The sequence below is a fragment of the Rhinopithecus roxellana genome, chromosome 1 (assembly GCF_007565055.1).
Source record: "Rhinopithecus roxellana isolate Shanxi Qingling chromosome 1, ASM756505v1, whole genome shotgun sequence".
Lineage (NCBI taxonomy): Eukaryota > Metazoa > Chordata > Mammalia > Primates > Cercopithecidae > Rhinopithecus > Rhinopithecus roxellana.
Genome location: NC_044549.1, coordinates 26,244,171 through 26,256,917, shown reverse-complemented (window position 1 = coordinate 26,256,917; position 12,747 = coordinate 26,244,171). Strand labels below are relative to the sequence as shown.

The 12,747-nt window shown below is 37.7% G+C and overlaps 1 protein-coding gene across 2 annotated transcripts in view; it reads right to left on the bottom strand.

Moving 5' to 3' along the window:
* Window positions 1-8,674: 8,674 nt before the first annotated feature.
* Window positions 8,675-12,747, bottom strand: part of ALCAM (activated leukocyte cell adhesion molecule) — a 213,081-nt gene continuing 209,008 nt past the window's right edge. For both annotated transcript variants that reach the window (XM_030940482.1, XM_030940492.1), the window contains one exon: window positions 8,675-11,109. The gene's annotated coding sequence lies outside the window, so the exon portion shown is untranslated. The remainder of the gene's footprint in view (window positions 11,110-12,747) is intronic.

The window sequence follows — 12,747 nt, the reverse complement described above, 5'->3', positions numbered from 1 at the left end:
ATTGTTCACTCAACGACTTTCAGTCTAAAGAACCAGATCCCCAAGAAAAAAGGGCCTTATTTTTAAGTTCCCTGCCCCTGGATGGGAACTGGCCCACTCATAGATAATAAAGTGTTCTATAGTCACTTAAAATCACAAAACATGGACTCAACTCAATCAGGGTGTCTGACCTATTAATCAACAATTCAATCTTCATTGTAAGGTGTAGCTTTTCTTTTTTTATTTCTTACAACTAAGGCTTGGAGGCAGAAGTGAGGTCTGATTGCTCTTTTTCTCCATTCCTGCCCAGCGCTTGCTTTGCATCTGCAGCTTTGATTCTCTCAACTTGAAGCATGAGGACTGAGAAGGGAAAATAGTAGGGAGGTAGGAAGATTTTTGTTTGATGATGCCTTCAAAATCTTTGATCAGTGAGGACCTTTAAAGCTCTTTCATTAAATTATTTAACTTTTTTCTCCCAACATAGCATACCAGGTTATATATTCAAAATAGACTAGGATACAAAGAAAGCAAATAACTAAACTGAATTGAAAGAGGTGATGACACCTAAATTTCACTCTGTCAGTCTTAGCTGTGCTGAGCCACCTGTGTCCACATTGTTTTCAACTGCAGTAGACAAGGATCAAGTACGATGAACTCATATACATTGAGTGCCTACTGTGTAGGAGGTAACTGTTGAGACGGGATAGTTCCCTTGACCCCCTTTGTGGGTGGGAACTGGGATGGCTTGTTTTACTCAGCCTGCCACTTGTCACTCCTTGAGAGAGGGAGCATGCGATTGCACGGCAAGTGTGGGAACCGGAGTGAATATATGCGGGAACTTGCTGGTTGTTCCTCTCTGGCGGGAGCAGACTCTGTGCGAGCCCTGCAGCAGTGTCCAAGCCCCCACGCTCTTGGCACCTGAGTTCTTGTTCATCCAGGAAGAATCAGGTCATGTGAATGGATTGAAGGGTAGTGTATGCAGAGGAATTTATTGGGCAATGGATGTGGCTCTCAGTGGAATGGGGAGTTGGAAAGGGGATGGTGTGGGAAGAAGGTGATCCTTCCCTGAAGTCTCACTGTCTGAAGGTGGCCATGTCTATCCATAGTCTCTGATGCTCGGTTGCTGCTTCTCCACTCATTGTATCCCCAATGTTCAGGGCTTGTATTGCTCTGTTAGCTGAAGTATTTGTAGGGGCACAGGATAGGGGTGTGGCAGGCCAAAAAAGCAACATTTGGGTGGAAAAATGAGGTCAGCTGTTTTCACTTAGGGCTGCAATTCCAGGATTAAGGGTAGTGTTTATCCAGGAGTCCAACCATTTTGTATCACTGTGATCCTTTAGCCTATGACAAATCTGACATTGCCATCTACTCTGCTGACAGAAGCACAGATTTGACTTTAGCTAAAATGAGAAATGCTTCATATATGTGGAGATAATTTCCAGGAGTAACTACAAGCAGCTAGGCTGGTATTTGCACAAAGATTAATATATTAGACCAAATACCACCAGCAAGTGAGCAACTCTCAGAAACTGCTTTCCCAAGATGGGAAAAGATACTGCTTGTGACTGTCATTAAAAAACAAACAGAAAACAATTTTTTTGTTCACTGTCTCTAATTTGGAGCATATCCTTTCTGTTGAATTGGGTTTCTCTGCTATGCAGTAATCTAATCTGTACTTCATAGTGGGTCCCACAGTCATTTCCCTTTTTTATAATTTTACACAGTGTGTATTAGTCCATTCTCATGCTGCTAATGAAGACATACCTGAGACTGGGTAATTTATAAATGAAATAGGCTTAACAGACTCACAGTTCCATGTGGCTGGGGAGGCCTCACAATCATGGCAGAAGGTGAAGGAGAAGCAAAGGCATGTTTTACATGGCAGCAGGCAAGAGAGCTTGCACAGGGGAACTCCCATTTATAAAACCATCAGATCTCAGGACGCTTATTTACTACCATGGAAGAGTATGGAGGAAACTGCCCTCATGATTCAATTATTTCCACCTGGCCCTGCCCTTGACACATGGGGATTAATTATTACCATTCAAGGTGAGATTTGGGTAGTGACCCAGCCAAATTATACCATAGGGTTTTGCTCTATTGCCCAGGTTGGAGTACATTGGTGTGATCATAGCTCATTGCAGCCTCAAACTCCTAGGCTCAAGTGACCCTCCTGCCTCAGTCTTCTGAGTTGCTAGGATTGCAGATGTACACCATGACACCCGCTTTTTTTTTTTTTTTTTTTTTTTTTGGTAGATACAGTGTCTAGCTGTGTTTCTCAGGCTGGTCTTCAACACCTGGCACCAAGAAATCCTGCCACCTCGGCCTCCCAAAATACTGGGATTGCAGGTGTGAGCCACCATGCCCAGCCCCCATCCTCTCCTCAATGTGTGCATTTTATCCTTTAAAGAGTAACAAGCTCTGACACAATTAGTATTGCTGCCATCCTACAGATGATGTAATTGAGGCTCAGGGGTTTAGGTATTATGCTTAAGGCCTCACTTCTAATAAATTGTAGATCCATAGTATTCATTTAGAAGTCCAATCAAAGTCTGCTTATTTCTAAAGGTCACGGTATTTCTATTAAATCATCAAGTTCATCTGTCCCTCAAGAATGCCCTGTGCCCTTTGGGAACACAAAGACAAAGTATGCCTGTCTCCCCTTTCATTGTTGCTACTGTTGCTTCATCCAGGATATGGTGGATAGTCAGAATCCAAAAGCTTGCAGGAAAGTGGGTGAGGATGTATGCATCTGTAAGTATGTTTAATAACCACTTCCCAAGTACCTGTCATTTAAATAGACTATCCATATTATTTCCATCTCCTTTCCCTGAACCTTGTTGCTGAACAATTTTATAGGTCTAGAGAATAAGTGCCTGAAATGTGAAAACATGAGGAAAAGGTTAATGAAAGCAGTGAGAAAACTTTTTTGATTTCTTTTAGGACTGTTGCCGGTGATCTTTTAGATTCATGTCTCCATTTAGTGTCTGGACACCTGAGTGCTTGCTGATTTGTATGATTGTCCTAATGGCCAATGACATGAATTACTGAAAACCTAATTAGGCCTTTTGAGCTCACAGTATTTTTTAAGAGACTCTGACATTTGGTGAGGAGTGCGGTGTCAGCAGAATATCTTGCCCGAATATAATTTCTAATTTGAGGAAAGGTATTGGCATGTAATTATATGGGCACAAAGAAAGAGCAATTGTATGAATCCATCTTGAACGATGAACTTTGGGAACAATGAAAAAGGGCAAATGTGGCCCAGCCCAGGCAAAACACATCACATGCCCAGTCTGTGAAAAGACTTGTGTACGATTTATATACTTAACAATGATCTCTAAATTGCTACCTGGCATTACTACAATAGATTCTTATTTGTTGATACTGAAGTATATTCAACAGTATATTTCTACATGTTGAGGGTTCTGGGTGGTGAATGTTGGTCCCAGAAAGCTCAAGGAGGAAGGAAGCATTTTGACAGCACAAAAGACTTATCAGTGGAGTTTTAATAAAATGTCCCTGACTTTTATGGAATGACTGTTCTTGATATTATCATGACCAATGAGTCAATCAGGAACGCAGTTGCCTGTGAAAAGGTGTACTAGTTAGTTATTATTACATAATAACAATGTAAAAGTGCAGTGGCTTAAAAATGACAATTATTTATTATTGTGGCCCATATGTCTGTGGATCGTCTGAGAGACAGCTGATGCAGACTGGACTTTAGTGACATTGGCTGGACTTGCTCATGTAGCTGTGGATTGGCTAGGAGCTCTGCTCCAGGCTGGCCTTGAATGAGGCACGTTATGTAGTACAGATCTGCTCTGTGTGCCTCTCAACCTTCTCTTGGCATTAGCAGGGTTATTTGCTTCTGTTTTTCTCATGGCAGTGACAAATACAAAAGGGCAAGAGGAAGCACAGTAGGCAGCTTCAGGCTGGGGCTCAGAACTAGTGGACTGTTACTTCCATATGATTTTGTTGACTAAAGCAAATCATATGGCCCAATGTAGGGTCAAGAGTTGGGAAATTATGCTTTGGCGCTTTTGTGGAAGGAGCTGCAAAATCACATGACAATATGGATATAAGTCAGGGCAACTCATGCAACAAATGGATCATCTAAGAAATGACAGGATATTTTTTGCAAAAACATTTAACTTAAGGAGGCATCTTCTGGTACCTGCAGAGACAAGGATGGAGGGAAAAGACTCACACTGTGGTAGCTTCCTCTAAGAAGCTGCTGCCTCCTCAGACCAGAGAGCCATCCCTGCCCGCCTGGGACTCACCTTAAAACTGAACACAAACTTTCCACTTTTGTAGAAGCCCTGGGACGGAAAGGGAGAGAAGAAAATGTGAGCCCGGGACAAACCCAACTGTGTTGACTGGTGCTGATAGTCACATGCTTCATCACACAAAGGCATCTTTTAGCAAATGCTCAGTTAATTGCTATCATAAACACATGTGATTTAAATCTGGAAATTCAAGCTGATTTGGAGACCCAAATCATAACTGAACCGCTCCCCATACTCATCCAAGTTTCCAAACCTCAGCTGCTCCATTCTGGACTTTAATTTTTAAAATGGAATGTAAACTATTTTGGTAAAGCCCACTTGATTTTGCTCCCAACCACAGGATTTCCTCATTGGATCAAAAGCTTGGAAAAATAATTTTAAAGGAGAAACTGAGAAGCAGATTTCCCATTCAGAACCTATACACACATTCATATGCGATATCCGATAATAAGAGTGAGGAATGATGAGGCTGAACCAACAAAAGCTGCCCTGCCCCTGTACTGGGTTTTCTTTGGTGCAATGCCAGGTACTACTGGGCAACGATGCTGAAGAGACTAATGTAAAGTTCACTCCATCTATGTCATAGAAACTTCATGAAATCAACTATATTTCTCAATCAATGTAAACCTTTGAAATGAACACTGAATACATAAGTTACTATTATTATCAGGACAACAAAAAATATAGTTAAGTGCTGTGGTGGTAACTGTGAAGTACATATTTGATATTTTAATGAGTTTATTTTATTACATTCAAGAAAAGTTAAACCCAAATTAACAGAAGAGTAACAAAGCCACTACAGGCAATCTTTTAATGACATTTCTCTGTAAACAGATTCATCAGTTAGGAACATGCGGGCCGACTGATCTGTTGTTTGTGTGGTGTTGTTGCCAATGTGACCAAAAACCCATCATCTTTTCCACAGCTTGTATGCAGCTATTAGATAAAAAAAAAGCTCTCTAAATTAAGAAATATTATAAAAAGATTACTACTGTTGTAGTAATTTAAAATATTAGCAGTAAATAAACCTACAAATATTTCAAATAGTCCTTCTTCTTGGAATCAGATTCAACAATAGGTTATGACTATTTGCTTTCAATTAAAGACTATTTTAAGGTTATTCGTAGACAATTATAATCAAGCTAAGAAAAAGAAATTTAGTTATTACCACCAATGTAGTAGCCCAAAATTTCAGAGCAAACTTGGTTTTTAGAAATGGTTTAGGCCGGGCGCGGTGGCTCAAGCCTGTAATCCCAGCACTTTGGGAGGCCGAGACGGGCGGATCACGAGGTCAGGAGATGGAGACCATCCTGGCTAACACGGTGAAACCCCGTCTCTACTAAAAATACAAAAAAAAAAAAACTAGCCGGGCGAGGTGGCGGGTGCCTGTAGTCCCAGCTACTCGGGAGGCTGAGGCAGGAGAATGGCGTAAACCTGGGAGGCGGAGCTTGCAGTGAGCTGAGATCTGGCCACTGCACTCCAGTCCGGGCGACAGAGCGAGACTCCGCCTCAAAAAAAAAAAAAAAAAAAGAAAAGAAGGAAAGAAATGGTTTAGCATACAAGGAATGACTCTAATGCTTTGATATAAACCTTTTTGTAACAGAAATATTCTATTTCCTTAATAAGTCATTCCGGGGAGAGTTGTGAATCAGTTTTCAAGCAGTAACCACATCTTATTTAACTAAAAATGTGGTTTCCTTACTGATGAGAATTCAAAGAATTACACAGAGCTGTCCAAAACTGCTAGCTCTGTGCAAGTGAACCTCTCAGATGTTATGTGAATCAAGCTGTGAATTTAAACTGCTAATTGAAGCTAAAATTTTTATGGTCTACCTGAGAAAGTAGAATCAAAAGAAAGATATTTTTGGGAAATCTTAAAATTTTACTTTATTAACTCCAAAATAGCCCCAATTGAGTTTCTGACAGCGTCCAAAGGTACTTTTTTTATTTTTATTTTTCCCTGAGACAGGGTCTTGCCCAGTTGCCTAAGCTGGAGTGCAGTGGAGCAATCACTGCAGTGTCCACCTTGTGGGTTCCAGTGATCTACCCACCTCAGCCTCCCAGGTAGCTGGAACTACAGGCTTGTGCCACTCCACCTGGTTAATTGTTTGTGTCTTTTGTAGAGATGGAGAGATAGGGTTTCACCACGTTGCCCTGGCTGGGCTCAAGCAGTCCTTCCACCTTGGCCTCCCAAAGTGTTGGCGATACAGGCATGAGCCACTGTGCCTAGCCCCAGAGTTTTCTTTTTTTAATCAAATCCTGTACTTACTGGAGACTGTAGCCTTTGCTCTCTGATAATATATAGTCTTTCAAGGAATGAAAAAACATTATTTTGAGCCTCTGTGATATTGAGGCTCTCACTTGTTTCTTGGTAGTATAGAGATTACATGATTAGGTTTACTCAAACCAATTTTATTGCAACTATTGGGTCTAATGCACTGTTGGACCTTTGACTTACAAACACCTTCCATCAAAGCATCATCAATATTTCCACCTCTTAGCTGCTTTCTATTTCTGACAAATATTTTGTAGTCCTTCCAACAATTTCTTTTCTGTTAAGCAAATCCTATGTTCTCTCTTCAAAAAACAAAAATAAGGGATAAAATAGCCCACAGTGTGTGTGTGTGTGTGTGTGTGTTGTTTGCCTCTGTGTATTTGTGTGCATGTGCATGCACCTAATTGAAGATCTTTTCTCTCATTTAGGGGCTTGATCATTACAGGGCAAAACCTTTCCCAGAGATAGCCAGTAAAAAGGGATAAGACAAATAACTGGAGAATCAGATCTGCTTTTGGAGTCATGTGCCTGGGTATTCATTTTCCAATGAATATTTGTGCATGTTAAAATCATTTATCAGGAAAAAATGTGAGAAGCAGAATTAGGATAAAAAGAAGAAATTGGATTAGAATGAGGATGAACAGGTGAAGATTGTGTGCTAAGAAAAAAATGGGCCCCAGTTTTCTGGCTTCATGTAAAAACACAGAGTATTTTTAAGAAAGTTTTAATGAAGAAACCTACATAAGAAATATATATTCAGTGTTTAACTGAAGTATTTCCTATTGTGAAAGTATAATGTTTATACAGCCAAATATACTGCACTGACTTTTCAAATAGGAGTTAGTTCAATTTAATTCCTTAGACATAAGATTAAAATGCAGCTAACATTTATACCATCATTTGTTTTCAGTTTTACTATATGTCTTATTTATAATCATACTACCTTGAATATCAATGGCGCTAGTTATTAGAAAAACAAATAGGTTATTTAATGCTAATCTATCTTTTTGTTAGTCTCTCCAAGTGTAGACAGATGTACATTCTTATAATGGGATGATAAACAATATAATGAATTGAGTCTGAACTTTAGCAACTTGAGCATGGGTCCTGGCTCAACCACTTTGCATCTGGAATTGTGAAAAAGTTATTTGCATTGAGTCTTCATCTTTAAAATAGACATCACACCTCTCCTATCAGATAAATTCAATGAAACATTATTTAAAACATGCACCAATACAGTATCTGTCTCATAATAGGCACTTAGTATATAATGGCATATGTGATGTTTAAAAATACGATGTGGAATATGTTATACATTCTAAAAACATGTCTAATATGTTTAATCCAAATGCTGTTGAAAAAATATGCAATTTTGCCCTTCTGAATGATTTAAATATCAGAATAATCCTTTTATCAATGGTATAACCAGTCTATGTGTCAATTAATGTTTTCCAATTTTACATATTATGAAAAAGAGCACTCTTTAGAGGAACTTAGGGAAGTATGTAGACTGGGGCAAGGATTCAGATCTAGTTTGATACCCAACTTATCTACTTTGAAGCTAAGTGCATTTGGGAATTATGAAGTTCCTCTAAACCTTAGGTTTTTAGCTGTTAAATGAGGGGGATATTTAGTACTGTTTACAACTGTTAACTGTTAACCGTTAATGTGTGAATGACCCTAGCACATAGTAGGGGCTCAATAAATGTTAATCTCCTTCTCTTATGCACACAGCTGGCTTTACCTTATTTTGGAGGGAATATGTTTTCTGAAAGTTCAGGCCTGGGTAATTCCAAATGACAATCTGAATAGAATGTTATTGGCAGAAGTGAATAAATATGAAAATGTTCTCTTAATTAAGGTCCTAGGACAGTTACATGGGACATCCAAGTGTAAGTATGATCCTATCATTGAAGACAGATGCATTATAGAATCAATCACTGGTGAAATCTGGGGACTAGCTGAGGTAGCCCACCTGACCTAGTAGGAAGGCATGGGGAGTTTTATTTTTCTGCACTCCTTCTCTGGAAAGATGGAGAGTCACAGTGAGTTTTTCACTATTTGATAAAGACCATCACTTTCCACACATGAACATTCTACTTTAGACAAGATTCAGACAGCTGTGAGAGACCTGTGAAGACATATTTCAGTTTTATTATCTTTTAGGCATAGACGGGTATGTTAATCCATTCCCACATACAATTCCTATTATCACATACAGGGAGTGAACCTTGAACCTGCAAGACCTGTTTCCTGTTGCCAAAGAATTAAATGGGAGAGCCGAAACCTCAGAAACTGAGGATTTGGAATTCTTTTTCTTCTCAGCATCTCCCTGCAGGTGGCGGCCATTAAATAAGTAAGCGTTCCTCTTTATCCAGGCACTGATTCGATGGTAACAATGTTGACTCTTTTTTTCCCCCGGCAAACTTTCTGCTTTCAGTCCAGAGCTCTGAGTTTCTCATGTTCTGCTCTGGAGGTTCTGACAGCTGTTTTTGGACTTAATGAACCATTGCAAGTGGAAACCAAGAAATAATTGTAGCATAACCCTCTCTATCTATTGTCATGTTGCTTCTTTTTGCAAATATATCTTAGAAGTTAGACTTTAAACCTTTGATCTCCCGCACTAAAAGAAAAAATAATATTTATATGGAAGTAATTTTATTTTAGTGTTTGTGATTTATTGTGGAGAGCAGGTGTTTAAAAATTTTAGAATTTCTTTAACAAAATTCTAAAGAGAAAATAAAAAAGAAATCACAGTATTTACAGAGATAACAGAATGGCTTGGCCATGCAAAACAAATAACTTTGGTTTTTCCCCTTTTACTTTGGTTTAAATATTGACCAAGATTTAATTTTTTTCCTGCCAAATAAAACTTCAATAAAAGTTTAGAGGCAAAATAACATATTTTCTTTTTTTCCCATAATATTTTATACAGCATTGAGTCTAAGAATATTTTATGCATTTAATCCATACCAATGCACTACAGGAAGCTTTTATTAAACGGAGTCACTATTGCCCAGACAGTAAATGGTTTACAAATGTACAATAACATATGTTTCTAAATAATGCAGAAGTGGCAAAATATTATTCCTATCCTCATCTGACTTTAATTTTCAATTTATTTTCATTGCCTTCATAATTTTTTATTTCATGAGTCTAAGAAACAAACACCAGTTTTCCTTTTCCTTTCAAATAACATAGCTCTATACCTAGAAATCTGATGTTCATTTATCTTCCCTTTAAAGTTGTGTAAATCCTGGGAAAGAAATGGCTGTGCAGTGTTCTCCCAGAAACCAGGCTTCTGCTTGAAAGAGCAAAGTTTAAAAGTCTAGTCACAAGTAGCCCATATCCAGTCTACTTCAAAAAGTTTCCATTTATACTACCACCCCAAAAATTGCCTCGAGCATAAAACATGTTTATAAAGTTACAAATTGGAATGTAACTAAAGATACATAGACATTTTATTATTACACTTTCATGTACTGCTTGATAAATTATGTATCAGTTAAAAACACTAAATTATCTGCAGGTGCATTCAATATCTGTAGGGTAGTTAACAAAAACACACACGAAAAAAATATATATTCTATATTCTGTGGAAAATAACACAGCTTTGATAATGACCACCGTTAAAAACTCCAATTCTGATTGATATCTTTTTAAACATGAAATAGGTATAATTTTAAGGCAGTGGATAACCCAAAGGATTTAACACCAATTTGTAATTACAGTGATTTACATTGTGATCTATGAAAATGGGAATGTTGACCACGATTTTTCAAAACTGTCTCTCACACATGCTTGTGTTTTTTCTTTTGACAGAAAATGATTTATTAACAGGTGTCTGTAGAGGTAAGTGCTACCAAATTCTGTTTTATGTCTTTTTTAGAATAGGTAAAATTGTCAGTTTGGGAGTACCGTTATGTATGTATGTCTATATGCATCTGTGATTTACTTCTGAGAGTCTGCTGGTGGCACATCAAAGAGTCGGCTCCTATGGTGTCTATCATTCTGACTCTCGGCCTCCCCTCCCTTGTGATAAAAATCACAGTTTTTGATTAGGGCAATGTGAGTGTCCCCAGTCTTCACAAGCTGCCACCTTTGGGTTTTAGGTGCTTGTGAGATAGTTTGGGGCATTACTGATAGCAATCAGAATCAGAAATGTACCTGCTCAGATTATCCATATAAACAATTGAAATAAAAACATTACATTATACATCAGATTAACAGCAACTCCCAGAACAAAGCTTACAGTGTATAAAAATAGCTACGTAAAAAATTTACATAAAAGGCAAACCAAAAAGAAATCCTCAGTGCAGACATTTACGGAAAAAAAATTGAACCAAACACAACGTATGACCTATTATCATGGCTGCCAAAACTTGGTCTTATTGTTTGTAATTAAATTTCCTTGTTTTACTTGAGATAATTCTCTAAAAACCTGTGACAGCTTGGTAGAATGAACTGCTTAATACTTGAACCATGAATTGCTGTCAATGTCTTTGTTTATGTCTTAAATACAATCCACATTCATGCTTCAATTGGTCTATATGATTTTTATCTCTGAAATGAAAAAAAAAAGCATACTTTAGATAAGCTGCCATAGCAATATTTATTTATTTATTTTTTTAACATCAGCAGACACTTGGTGCTAAAAGTAATTTAGTGAATTACTTTACAGGAGGGCCTTTTATAAAACTCCATTGTCCCCGAGCTCATCGATAATCTCAGGCATTGCTGCATCCATTCTTCAAAGAATTTTTGGAATTATTCAGAGTGTTCTCTTTTTTTTTTTTGTAAAATTAATACTAATACAAGCTTTTTCAAGAAAATATTTCATTGCATTTCTCTTTAGGTTAAAAATATATTCATTCCTTCAAATCACACTATTTCGTGGGATGTGCCTTCAAGTACAGTTTTCCACTGAGCAGTTACTCTATATACAATTTTGAAGAAAACAGTAGTTAAAATCTATGTTTACAAAGGACTAGGGAAAAGAACCCTAGAGAAGTGGAAAAAGCAAGCAAACAAAAGAAGTCGTGTGGGAATGCTGCATACTTGACCTCCAATGAAAGGCAAGATAGAGAAGCAATCCAGTTCTGATTTCTTTCACCCCATCAGTTTAAAATCCTGGCTTTCAGATTTTAAAAAACAAGTCTTATTTCAATTATTCTATTGTTCTCCCCTGTGTGCATCCTTTTAAATTCAGTACTTTCCCACACCCCATCCTTACTATGGGATTAACTTGGATGACCCACTCAAATTGTAACTTGTGGTTTATTTATAATGAACCCGAGTTTACTGTGGTGGTTGGGGCTTTTCATATCATATTGGTAAGCTATAGTAGCAGTTATTCTAAAAGACACATTAAATAGTTAGTGCAAATGGCTCTCCTATTTGCTTGGTTTAAGGGAACGCAAATAAAAAGAAAAACCTCAAATTGCAGGTGGCAATGCTATGGAAACATACTCCTTTTTGAGACTGTCTTAAAAATCACACACAGCTATTTTATATGTTAAATATATATAACATATGTAACAGACATATGCCTCTACATATGTGCATATAGATACATGGATACATATATACACATATACATATATATACTACTTATAAAAGCATGTGTGTATATGTATACACACATGTACAAGTTTGTTTGACTTTTCATTAAAATGATTTGGGATACTGACTGTATAAATATACTCATGCTTTTATTAAATCCCTAGATTAAATTTTTTTTTAAATTTTTATATTTTGAGACAGAATCTCATTCTGTCACCCAGATTGGAGTGCAGTGGTGCCATCTCGGCTCACTGCAACCCCCACCTCCTGGGTTCAAGTGATTCCCCTGCCTCAGCCACCTGAGTAGCTGGGATTATAGGTGCTTGCCACCAGGACTGGCTCATTTTTGTATTTTTAATAGAGACACAGGGTTTCACCACATTGGCCAGACTGGTCTCGAACTCCTAGTCTCCAGTGATCCACCTGCCTCAGCCTCCCAGTGTTGGGATTACAGGCATGAGCCACCGCACCCAGCCTAAAATTTTTATATTTCAAAATTATTTTCATAATCATTTATTTAAAGTAAATTTAAGGTATTAGAATCTGTTCTTATTGAACTGAAATACTAATTCAAAAAATAAAGCTTCTTTGCACTTAAAGTTTTTGCATTAAAATATAAAATGCTAATTGAATGTTAAC